We start from the raw sequence: 11,610 nt of genomic DNA on the forward strand, positions 1-11,610 counted from the left end.
CACCTCTTTCTCGAGCAAAGCTTTGGGGATTTGCCTATTGACTTAAAAGTTAGCAAGTAAGGAGATCTGGGGTGCAGCCAAATTGTCAAGTGGGGTTTAGGACCAGGATCCAGGAGTTCCTCTATTTCAGTTGTGGCACACTATGTCTTTATTTTGTACACAGAGGCATGGACATGCTGGGACATGTTTGAGCAGCTTAAGTTCAATGGAGGAAAATTGTTGTGTTGAAGCATGCATAGACGTCCTATAAAACTGCATGCTTGCAATTTTGTAGTATAAGTTTGTGGAAAACCGACAAACTGTTGGCCATATAGTGTATTGGTTTAGTTTTGTTCTGATTCATATCTGGTCTAGGATTCAATAAAACGAGTAAATAAATCAACTGAAGCCATTAATAAAACAAAAAAATGTTGCTCGATGGAAAATATAAAGCTGAAACCATAGGATACTCATAAAACTCTTTCTTTCATTGAACAAAAAAGAAAAGGGAGAAGATCCACAACATTTTAATTTACTTTATATAGCTTTTTCTTTGTATTGAAATGTATGGGGCTATGCTTTGTAGGCACAGGATGGCACAGAATTCATCTTCCATATGCAAACTAAATGTCATATCATGTTGATTTAAATCAACACTGTATTTCCTATATATCTTGTGGGGTACCATAGAGCTATTACGAACCTCAGTACAATATGGACAGTCATTTAAGAAAGTTCTTTAAATGCCATATTATCCTATAAATAATTAGATAGTGTTATACTTTGCGATGGCCCAGTTTTGATTGGCCCTGTTCCCCCGTGTAGCATCAGATTCATGTTATTGGCTGACAGGCATGAAAATTGACAAGTCTTTAGCATTTGCAAGCCTTCCATCTCAAGGTTCTCTGTAATGTACCATTCAAAGATGTTTTTTGCTTACCACGGCTGAATGATTAAGAGTGTTTTTTTGAGTGATCGTAGCCTTCCCGTTTGCTCATACAAGTCTGGCCATTCTCCTCCGACCTTTCTTATCAAAAAGCGGTTTCAGTCCACAGAGCTGCTGTTCACTGGATGGTCTTTTCACACCATACGCCAGTTTCTGAAATTCTCAAGCACTTGAATGGTATCTTATTTTATGCATTTTATGCTGTTACCACATGAAAGGCATGAATGACAGGATAATTGCATGAATCAGCCAGTGTATATGCTTTCCTAATAAACTGGACAGTGAGTGAATATATAGTACAGTATATATAGTACAGTTAAGTGGGGTCTTCTTTTGTGCCATGTAGTTACAGTGCTGCAATTTTACATTAATTACAATACTAAATAATTTATCCAGGGCTGCAGGTCCAAATGAAAAGCATCTTATGTTAAGGACTGGCCAGTTGTCTACTGGCTGACCACATTATTTCTCGCAATGTGGCCTGCACTTAGGCTAAGTACCTTGTTGCTTTAAACACTACATGCATTAAAGCCAAACGAGGCAAACAAAAAAAGATGCTGCTTTTCCACTATCATATGAAGCATTCATTTTTTTACTTTCTCTCCCACTCTCTATCTTTCACATATGATCGGTTTTTACTCCTGATCCATACCAGCGTAGTTCTTAAATGAAACATTGTTTTTTAATGTCTATGTCCAATTCTTTGCCAAAAAAAAGGCAGCCTGCAGACAATCAGTCGTGTGTGAAGTTTTTGAAGTATCCGGGACAAAAGAGCTCACACAATGTTTTTGTGAAATACCAGACAATCTATATGGATTTTTCTTTTGGTGGCAACAGCTACAGGAAAGAAAGCTACAGGAAATACCAAAAAAAGGTTTTGTTACAGCACTGAAACTAATTCAATATGTTCTTCTTTATAGCCTTAAAATGGTACGTAGTGCATGAAATAGGAATTCAAAGCCAGAAATGTAATATTGCACTTGGCATGATGGCTGGTACAGTTTTATTTGATTTAAAAAAAAAAGCTTTTTTTGTTGCTCTTTTTATCTTTTTAGATAACTTTTTTGGTACTTTTTCACCTGGTTCTTGTAGGCGTATCTTTTATTTTAAGAAAAAAGCTTGACGGCACTGCACTGTTATTGGACCCTATAAAAATATTTTGGATAAATGGAACAAATCGTTGACAAAAAGGCGTAACACCACGTTGATACATTTTACAATAAAAGCATGTTCTGCTTTGTGTTATTCCTCAATTAGCAATTTGCCACCTTTAATATTTGTAAAAATTAATCATTTGTTATTATTTGTTAATAATACAAATAATCTTTTTTTATTTTTTATAAGTTGCATTTAATGTTGTAAAATATTTGCAAAGCATGTGACTACCTGTTAACACAGATTATAACAACTATAAACAATTGTTCTTTTTTTTTTTTGCTCTTTCTCCTTTTATCTCCATGAAGTTAATAAGAAACAGAAAAGCATCGTCATATTACTAATAAAACACAAAATTAAACCATGAAGACATCCGTGTTTTAAAAGTTTAACGTTACAGCTTTACTTCTTACCTGTTACAGTGGAGACTCCTTCCAAATAATGGGGTTGCCATGTCACCAATTATAAAGAACAAAGTAATTTTAGTCTCTTCTCATGGAGATTCCATCATACATGCCACTTTGTAAATCACTGCTATAGAAACAGTAACAATAAAGTAAGCAAATCAGTATAGAAGTACAGAAAACACCTTCTGGCCAGTCAGAATTCAATAGTGAACAAAAATAATTCTTGCTATTTTTAATGTAAACGTTGGATTGGTATGTCATCCAATTGTTTTTCACTTCAGGTCAACATGTGGCTTGTTTCAATGTACAGTGACAGTACAATACATTACTATTTAAATCTGCATTGGTGCCACAGTGACATACTGGGTAGCATTTTAAAGTGACAGCTCCATGGTTGCGTCTATTATTCTGAGTGTTTTCAAATTTACAGAAGGACTGAATAAATGAACGAATGAATGAATGAATCTATCATGATACTGTGGCATTTTTTAGCATGATAAAAAAAAGACTGCTTCATGTTTTATCTCTCACAAAAGACCAAGGCTAACGATTGCTTGTTGTGGTTGGTAAGTAATGCCCTATTCAGCCACTATTGAATTATTAATAGCATATCTTTCTGTTGGGCATTTGTCGAGTATTTGTTGTTGCCAGTTTTTTTAATAGGTCTGTGCCACCAGAAGGAAAGACTGTGTGTAATGTGTAAACTATACTTTTTGGGGAAATCCACAGCAGATATTAGTATTTGTATTTTGAAATCAGTGCTAGCTTGTAATTTACCCTCAATCATGTTGTGCCCTGATTTCTGCAGTAGCAGCAAAATAACACTACTTTGTTCATATTGCAATTTTTTTCAAGAGAGAGAACAATAAAACAAACATCGCTCTCTACATGGAACGAGTGTAAAGCAGTTTAGAGCTGCAGTGGCACATTAATAATAACAAATACATGTGTTTTAGTTACAAAAATAGAAAAGATTACAATTGAAAAATCTCAGTGTTCAGCAGTGATATTGCTCCACAAGTTAAGAGTGCATGCAATCTATTGCTTTTATTGACCTTGAATTAATGACACTGTATTATTTATTGTTTTATGATCATTTTCACAATTCACACAACAGCAACTTATGCTGTATTCTTACAATGATAATTCGTATCATAATTGAATTCGCTTACCATCTTACGAATTACGAATAAACCTTGACAGGAGCCAGAGTCTAAAAGGAAGACAGCGGAAAGTGTTATTATACATAATTTCCATCTATAACTGTTTTATATGGTCATAAAACACAATTACAGTTTTTCTCAATTGCTAAAACATTAACCCTATTGTCTGAACCAAATGCTCAGTTGCCTGAACCCACTGATTGAATCAATCACTCTTTTGGCAAAACCATAAGCACTTTTCACCTGTTTAGGCACAACTTGCCAACACATTTTCATTGTGATGCACCCGTGCTGCATAATGGTGAGCACAGGGGACAAAAGTCAAACACAATTAAAGCACAAGTTTCACCACTTGAACACTACAACTCAAAATGGATCACACTTGTGGCTAATGATGTGAGGGAACATATAAAGTAAGCCAGTTCAGAGAGCACTGGTTTGTGAGACCCTACAATAGATAGAAATCTGAGAGGAAGAGTTTGTGTGAGAGGAGGTCGAGGTGGTCAGCGAAGACAAAGAACAGTAATATCTGATGAAATCAGAGCTACTGTGATCGACCATGTTCTTGTCCATGGTATAAGCATGAGGGAGGCTGGACAAAGGGTACAACCAAACATCAGTAGATTCACTGTGTCCACCATAATCCGAAGATTTAGAGAAGAGAACAGGTAATTACCGTTTTTGACATTATAGTACAGAATGTAAATGTTGACAGCAATTACTCTATGAAATACTATATACTGTACCACAGTATACTGTAAGTAAATATATGTTTCAGAACATCACTGTACCAATGTACTGTAGTATTGTCATGGAGGGTTGGTCTAACTGTTTGTAGGCCTAGTATTCCATGTATATTTTTTGTAACTCCATGTTCTCTTTTTGTAGAATTGAAAGACTGCCACATGGGGGTAGGAGGACAGGTATGTTCTCCCCCCACCAAGAGATATGGTCCGTGAGAACAATGCCATTAAACTGAGTGAAATTCAGCAGAAGATCGTTGAGGACCATGTACATTTTGAGGGTATCATCAGTGTCAGCCTCTCTACTGTTAATCGTGTCCTCAACCGCAACAGACTGCGCATGAAACAGCTATACAGAGTGCCCTTAGATCACAACTCAGACAGAGTCAGAGAGCAAAGATTCCAGTATGTACAGGTTGGCAAATATCCAGACACATCCGATGTTGATTACTCTAAGTAGTGATTTACAGTAGTGGCCTAAATCACTTTTTCCGTATCACTTACAAAACTATATCTATTTCTACAGAGGGTTCTTCAACTGGATGCAATGGAAAGACCCATGAATATGTGTACATGAATGAAGCTGGGTTTAATCTTACCAAATCTCACTCAATCACACGCGAGATGCTCTGTAGGGCAGCAGGATGAGCATCCCATTTATATTGTTGTTTGGGACAATGTAAGTTTTCACAGAGCCCTCCAGGTTAGAGAGTGGTTCAATATGAACCAAGGTTTTATCAATCTTTGCCTTCCACCGTACTCCCCTTTCCTAAACCCCATTGAGGAATTCTTCTCCTCATGACGGTGGAAGGTATATGAACACCAACCCTACACCAGAGTAAATCTTCTGCAAGCCATGGGACTTGCCTGTGGTGACATAGGTGTGAAGGCATGCCAAGCCCCATTGGCATGCCAGGGTTTTTTTCCCCCGTTGCCTGGACAGACAAAATGTGCCCTGTGATGTGGATGAAGCCCTGTGGCATGACCCAGTACGGAGACATGATGCTGGGCTGAGTAATGCACTTATTTGTATATTTTTGTACTTTATTTTTACATGGGCTTACTGTACACAAGTGGCAAACTCATAAGATTTCTGTTTGTTTTTACAAGTGCTACTTGTAAATGCACAAGATTTCTGTTTTGTCTTTTTGTGCAAGTGCAAAATGCACAGGTTTTTTCTTGTTTTGCAACATGCATTTAGCCTACAGTGAACAATAAACATTTATTTCTCCAGCTTCATGTCCTGAGCATTGTGTTTTCTATTTTTCTACGTAGTGTTTAGTGACTGTTCCGTAGTGATTTTAATTTTGATTGACTCGGGGCACGATTTGACAACATAGTTCAGTTTTGAGCACAGATTGAACTGTTTTGAGGTGAAAGTTTGGTTTTGCAAGAAGAGTCTGAGGTTTTGTGAATGTAGCTTGAGAATTGGGTTTTGTGTTCACAGTTTAGAGAAAAGGAGAGCAGCTTTCAAGAAATGTGTCTTAGCAATCGAGAAAAACTGTAATTGTTGCCAGGAAATTAGGATAGCATCAGTTGCAGTCTGTGTAGCTTGACAGAGAGAAAGAGAGAAAGAGAGAGAGAGAGAGCGAGAGAGAGAGAGAGAGAGAGAGAGAGAGAGAGAGAGAGAGAGAGAGAGAAAGAGAAAGAGAGCGAGAGAGAGAGAGAGAGAGAGAGAGAGAGAGAGAGAAAGCGAGAGAGAGAGAGAGAGAGAGAGAGCGAGAGAGAGAGAGAGAGAGAGAGTGAGAGAGAGAGAGAGAGCGAGAGAGAGAGAGAGAGAGCGAGAGAGAGAGAGAGAGAGAGAGAGAGAGAGAGAGAGAGAGAGAGAGAGATCCTTAGCTAATACATAAATCCAAAGCTACACAAAATGCTTGTTAAATCTTCCTTATTTAACCTGTATATGTGACCCTTTAAAAAAAAAGAAAAAACAAACAAAAACTTGGCACGATTTAGACATTGTTAAATTATTAGGTATTATTAGCAACTTATTCTTAATTGTTTTGTAAATAAAAAGCAAGAATTGTGTATTCAAATGTAATGTTTCCAAACCTGGTAATCATTAATTGTCTCCCCTTCTGTACTTCTTTTTTCTCCCCCCATCCCCTGTTCCTTGCTCTACCATAATGTCATGCAGATGTAGAGTAAACACAGCCTGTCACATTCCATACCATTAAACAGGTCACGATCATTCTGTCTTCACAGTGTAAGTAGGAGGGTTGAGACAGGAATGGATAGAAATAGTGATGCTTTCAATCAACGATTTCTACTCCTAATGCAAATGACATTGAAATTAGGGAGAAGCCATAGCTTTGCAGCACACACATGCACTCTCAGCATGGGATTGCATTATGTTCAGGAATGCCTGGATGAATTAATTTCATTGGCCATTAACTTGGCCTGCTGCCACTTTTGGATCTACATAATCAGCACTCTGAGAAAATCAGCGACTTACCTCTGCAGACTAGAATTTCTTTTTCTTTGTATTAATACAGAACAATGTATGCAAACACAGCTATTATGTGTGGTCACTGCAAGGGGGTTAGATGCAAATCATTGAGTATAAATGGATATCCGTGCAGCATGACTCCTCTGTGCGTTGTTAAGTCTTTTTAGGTATTTTTTATCTCTAGTATTTGAAACAAGCAATAAGCAGCATTTAAATGCATAAAACATAAACGAGAGTGCTGTAAATTCTTTACATTCTGTAAAGATTATGACGTCTTAGATTGACCTCTCTGCCAGATGGTTTTAGCTGTTACTCAGGACTGATTTTTACTTTTCAAGTTTAGGCATGAGGGCCACCTAGTGGTTTCACACTGCACATTTAGGTTACATGCATAACAGTGGGTACAGATGCTTGAAAGCCCCTTTAAGGCCTGCATGCATAATCATTTATGACAGCCATATCTCCACCATTTATTTTTATGCGTGAAAGTGAAAATAATTATAGCAAATGTATGGGTTGTGTATGTGGTTATATAAGGAAAAAAGATGCAAGCTATTATGAGAAATGTTACCAAGTCAAACAATATTACAGTCACCTATACAATATAAACTTTAGCTACCTTGGGGTAACTGTGGACAATCAGCTGTCCATTTCTTTTTAAGTTGCTAATCTAACACATTTATTATGATTTTTTCTTTACAACATCCAGAGACAGGAGAGCTCACAGATCATTCTGGTGCTCGTTCGGTCCCTCATCATCTCAAGACCTGATTACCGCAACTAGTTCCTGGCAGGTCTGCCTCTGATAGACATTCAACCTCTGCAACTCATCCAGAATGCAGCCGTATGACTTGTTTTCCTTTCCCAGTTTCTTCCACATCACCCCACTGCTACGTTCCATGCACTGGCTTCATGTAGTTGCATCAGATTTTGTGAACAGTGATGTTTGCCTAAAGCTAAAAAAAGGAAATCATCCTTCTACCATTCAGCACTTTATCTCATTCTGCTCTGCATCATGCTCGGTCTAATCCTCAACCATTGCTCGACTGGTCCCACTATCTCTCCAGGTCATGCCACCAGACTCTTCTCTGTCCTGAGGTTTTGAAATAAATCAGTCAATGTTTGCACATCTGAGACTCTAGCAGTCTTTAAAAGACATTCTAGATTCGAACTATTTTCTTCTTTTAACAGAGATTAAGACTGACAATGTTCATAGTCTGTGTCCTATAATGAACCAGTATTAGGATGCATTTATTGTTGGAGAAAATGACATAAATGTAAATATAATGATTATCCTAACAACAAACAGAAACTCTAATAATGTTGTCATTTTGCCAAGTAGTAGAACTTTTGGTTATTTCTGAAAGGCTAAACTTTTTGTTTATCAAACATCCATCTTTTTACTTACATTGCAGTTGATATTAACAATTATTCTCACTTTCAGGACAATTCGTCTGTTTTGCATTTGACTTTTACTTATACACTTGTTGTAAACCTGTATTGCATCGCAGTCTGAACTCTTCAGTTAAAGAAGTGTTAGAAATTTTCACTAATCAGTACTAGCATTTCAACAGCAATTTGTTAATAATAGCAATTACTGTATATTTTATAATAATAATGATTGTAATAATTTAGTAGCTTTAACTATTTGATTACTTTTGTGTATATCATCTGACTTGATTATTTGGTGCTGTAATGAAAGATTGGACCTGAACAGAGATTGCAGTGTTGTTGTCAGCCCATTTAGAGCTCTTTCCAGTTTATGTTCTCATATGAGTGTGGACAGATTTGTGCTCATCCCAAGAGGGATTTAATCATCAGTTGGCAACTTTATCTTACAAAAGTGACCAACATCTGTGACCAGATTTCACAAGAAGCCATTCAAATGAACTATTTAATTGTGTTTATTATATTGACAGTTTATAATGCCACCAGGATTTATATATATATTATGTCATTAAAACTGACAGGGTTGTAAATATATTGAACAAATAGAGTTCAAATGTCGCTCTACAAATTTTCTTTATAAAACACTAGAACAACATTGATTGATCAGTCTTTAAAAGTATGACTTTCAGAAATAAATTTCATGAAGGAAAATGTCATCTATTGCTATGTTTATTTTGTTTAATGTTATTTAACTGTAAATCCGGATGCCCTGTCCTAGTGGAATAATGGTTTGATGGATAGTTTCATTGGCAGTAACTAGAGCAGAAGGGAAACTTTGACCTTTGGGAATTTCTGAAGCCCGTGACAGACATCAGAATGTTCAGAATCTAACACTTCCAGAGTGACCACACCAAAATATCACTCCAATATACATGTAAAAAAAATAAAAAATAAAAAAATAAAAAAATTATTTATATATATATATATATATATATATATATATACACACACACACACACACACACACACACACACACACACACACACACACACACACACACCAAATATCTGACCATGAGGATAAAAAAAAAAAAGACATGTTGGAAAAGGATTAAAGCTAAAAGTTATCTACTCTGTTGCAGATTGTTGCAGCATTATACTTATATAATATTTTATGTACTTCTGTAGTAGTGAATTACAAGAAACTGAGCTGTTATAGAGTGGAAAATGTCCAAGGCATCAGATAATGTTATATTGATTGTGCATAGACTGCTATTCTGCTTTGTACTTTATATATAATTATTTTTATTTTTTTTTACTATTATTTACTAACTCAACAGTCTTAAGGACTTTTTTATAGATATTAGTAATTGGTGTATTGGTAATACCTTAAAGAATGCTTCCTGTTTGCCTTTTTTTAAATGTAAAATAAGATTACCTGTATTTCTATCTGCTGTATTATTGTATTTACATGCAAGAAGAATGTCATTTGAACATCAGTGTTGCATTAAAATTGTATTATGTATAACTTAGTATAAATATCATAAATTCATTGTCATTTTTGGGGGGGAAACAAAAAGGATAAGAAGACCTGAATGAACTCATCATATGGGATAGAAATTAAGACAAATTTTGCTTTGCATTGTAGAACCAAAAATATAATATTATATGAGGCAATGGTGAAATATAAAAAAAACTATTAATAGAGGATTTTTATTCAAAAAATAAAAAAACATGTTAAACTTACACTATGCCTCCAAAAGTATTGATTTACCTGCTATGTTATTTCGCTCTGGTATATTATTTTTGAGCATTGCATTCCACATTTAGTGCCAATTTGCACTTATAATTCCTTTCCCTCTTCTAAGAAGATATTCCACTAAATTATGGAGTGTGCTTTTGGATATTTGTGTTCATCAGCCACAATGGTATTACGAAAGGCAGGTACTGATGTAGGTGAGGAGGCCTGGGTTGCGGTCAGCGTTCCAATTGATCCCAAAGGTGTTCAGTAGGGATGAGATCAGAGCTCTTTAGCAGGCCACTCAAGATCTTCCTCTCCAAAGCATGTAAACCAGCTCTTCAAGGAGCCCAGGGGGCATTGCCATGCTGGAACAGGTTTGGGTTTCCAAGTTCAAGTGAATGCAAAAGTTTATTAGAGTGCATCTAAAGATGTCCTGTACAACTGAGTGCCTCCAGATTTGTGATAACAGTTTGGAAACAAACCACATATAGCAGGAAAGGTCAAGTGTCCCAATACTTTTGGAAATATAGTGTTTCATAAACATTACTCAATGATCACTTATGTGACCTAATTTTTAATAAATGAAACTAGTAGCAAACTTGAAAACATGTTAAATCTTCCCAAACTTTTCTTCTTTTATAAAGTTGTCTTGTTGAACCATATACCCGTATGCTGATTGATAAGGATTGTATGTTCCTCAGGTCAAAACATCATGGAAGGTGAAGGTTGTTTGCGATTAAACACAAGATGGCGACAGAGGACAAACCTGAATGAATCCTTTTGTATTTTTTTAAAGGTTGAGTTCAGACTGTAAAATTATTATAAAGTAATCTGCTTTATGATTCATTTACTACATCTAATTTTAACATCTATGTGATCAATAAAGCTTTTTTATAATAAAGTCTATTTCTATTTCTGTTATAGTCTATAGTGAGATTGTAGACTTGTGGATATTGCGATGCCAGTTCTACCCAATAGCCATTGGTTCAGTTAGTTTAACAAAAATCAAGGAGTCTTTAGAACTGCTTATATCACGATAATAAATAAAATAATCTAGAATGACACCATTAAACATAAAACCATATACATAAACAAACACACACAGCCCAATAAAACCACCCAGCCATCCACAGTATGTAAGACAGTTATTCAGCCGCATATACAGCAAGGTGTCCTGACACCTTTCTATCATAGACAGCATTAACTTTTTTTTTTTAGCAGTTGCTCAGATCTTTACACTTGCTCTGAGAAGTTAAGCGTTAAGGGTTTTCCTCATGGGCAGAGCAATGGCAGCTTGGTTCTGCTGAGATTTGAGCTCATAACCTTTCGATCCAAAGTCCAATTCCTTAAATCACTGAGCTACTACCATTGTACACTGCTTTCTAGTTGATATCCTCTTGTGACAGGTGCTAGTGTAGTTCAGTGTGTAAAGGTCTGTTTTGGATATAATATCATTCAGTATATAATATTATATTGCTAGGGCCAGTTTGCTAGTTCTTCCTGCATGTCTTTCCTCAACACATCCATAAACCTCCTCCTTGGCCTTCCTCTTTTCCTCCTTCCTGGTGGCTCCATCCTCAGCATTCTCCAACCGATATACCCCATGTCCCTCCACTGCACATGTCCAAACCATCTCAATCT

The sequence above is a fragment of the Silurus aristotelis genome, assembly GCF_946808225.1.
Source record: "Silurus aristotelis genome assembly, chromosome: 15".
Lineage (NCBI taxonomy): Eukaryota > Metazoa > Chordata > Actinopteri > Siluriformes > Siluridae > Silurus > Silurus aristotelis.